This window comes from Bos indicus, chromosome 22 (assembly GCF_029378745.1).
Source record: "Bos indicus isolate NIAB-ARS_2022 breed Sahiwal x Tharparkar chromosome 22, NIAB-ARS_B.indTharparkar_mat_pri_1.0, whole genome shotgun sequence".
Lineage (NCBI taxonomy): Eukaryota > Metazoa > Chordata > Mammalia > Artiodactyla > Bovidae > Bos > Bos indicus.
Genome location: NC_091781.1, coordinates 59,068,835 through 59,070,812, shown reverse-complemented (window position 1 = coordinate 59,070,812; position 1,978 = coordinate 59,068,835). Strand labels below are relative to the sequence as shown.

Genomic DNA, 1,978 nt, shown 5'->3' with positions numbered 1-1,978 from the left:
GCTCAGCTGGGTGGTTCTTCCACCCTGCCAGGTGTCTCCTGGGGTGGAAGGTTCCAAAGAGCATCTTCACTCAGACTTCTGGGGCTTCAGCTGAGGTGGCTGGAACGAGGGGATGACTGGAACACTTGTGCCCCATGTCAGCACAGCAGCTAGACCTCTTTACAGAGTAACTCAGGACTTCAAGAGACAATGTCCCAAGAGGACAGACCCCAGCATTCAAATATTTATCAAGGCTCTGTGCCCAGCACACCTGCTACCATCCCATTGGCCAAAGCATGTTAGTTATGTGTCCAATCCGGGAATTTACATGCGAGGAAGAGGGCTGAAAGTCAGTGGAGACCACCGATGCATGGACCCACCACAACCAGGAAGAGCCCTGCATACAGCAGTAAATAAACTGCCATGGATCACCCAGGGTGAAGCTCTCCTTTCAGTTAGGAAGACACCATGAAGGACTTCAATCATTCATTCATTTAACAAGTATTTCTCGGGCGTGCAGAGACTTCCCTGGTGGCTCAGACGGTAAAGTGTCTGTCTATGCCTGAGACCTAGGTTCGATCCCAGGGTCGGGAAGTTCCCTGGAGAAGGAAAAGGCAACCCACTCCAGTACTCTTGCCTAGAAAATCCCATGGAAGGAGGAGCCTGGTGTCCATGGGGTCGCAAAGAGTCCGACACGACTGAGCGACTTCACTTTCACTTTCTCGGGAGTGCAGATGCTGAGGATTTGGTATGGACGAGACAGGTGAGCTCTTGCTTCTGAGGGCTCTCAAATAGTCCATATGCAGATGAGACGGTTTCCGATGATGACCAGCACTGTAAAGAAAACAGCATAACAGGGCAGAGAGTCAGTAGAGGTTGAGGGTGGGTACTTTAGATACAGGGATCAGGAGAGGCATTTCTTGACGCAGGAAGCTTAGCTGAGACTTAAATGAGAGGGCACCAACCTCGTGGAGATCCAGTTGCAAATGTTCTAGGAGGAGGGAACCAAGGGCGGAGGAAGCGGGCAGGAATGCACCTTGACCAAGTCTCAGCTCCACGTGTTTCAGGGATAGTAGACTGAAACTGTCTAGACTAGGGCATCTGGAGTATCGGAAAAGGGAGGCAAGGTCCGAGGGAGCAGGCCGGGAGTCGCTGCGCCTCTGAATGCACCCGGAAGTATGACGCGCATCGGGAGCCGTGACCTGTAGTTCCTTGCCCATCGTCCTGCCCCTTCCCGGCCCTCCTCTGCATTTTCAGAACCGTTCTGAGAAGCTATCAAGCTCGGGGGGCGGGGGGGGGGCTGCCAAAAGATCGGGGGGGTGGGGCGCTCAGAAGGAAGTTAAAAAATATCCTAGCGTTGGAGGCTAACTCCCTTGCGCAAACCTCCCACCGCCACCATCGGACACACGGACAAGCCGTCCTGACACAGACTCCAGGCGCTGCTGCCCATTTCTAATTATAACCAACATTTGTTTTCACACACATCATCGCACGTTATCCCTTCGTCCAGCCAGGGCTAGTCCATCCAAGGAAGCAAACATTTGAGCAACCTTCGTGCTAAATCTTGTGCTGAGCAGACTGTGCATCTGGTTAACCTTCCCCCAAGCCTGCGCAGGTTTCACTACTTATCCCCATCTCTCTGTGGAGGATGTAGGCTCAGAGTCACACAGGAAACAGCAGCCCTGCAATTCCAGTCTGAGTCCTTTGATCCCGAGTCGCAGGCTCCACCCCCGGCAGCTTCTGCAGGCTGCTTAGCAGGGCCTGCCCTGGGCAGGTGGCCAGGTTGCGCATTCTCCCAGAGCTCCATCTCCATACAAGGGCCTCCATGAGCCGGAGATAAGAAGGATTGAAAGAAAATGCTTATCGTATTACTTTGAATTTTGTCTTCCTTAGTCAAACCAGTATACCTGGAGTACACCCTGAGCAGATAGGTATATATAGAGGGAATATTACACAATGTGTATAAAAATTTCCCTGTGTATTTACCATACTTTTTCAA

General features: G+C 52.1%; 1 long non-coding RNA gene across 1 annotated transcript; it reads right to left on the bottom strand.

Annotated features, from left to right (window-relative positions):
* Window positions 1–201: 201 nt before the first annotated feature.
* Window positions 202–1,688, bottom strand: LOC109576132 (uncharacterized). Its single transcript, XR_002183325.2, has 2 exons — window positions 945–1,688; window positions 202–813 (listed from the first exon to the last, which is right to left on the bottom strand). It is a non-coding gene; the product is annotated as an uncharacterized lncRNA (long non-coding RNA).
* Between the last annotated feature and the right edge of the window lie 290 nt (window positions 1,689–1,978).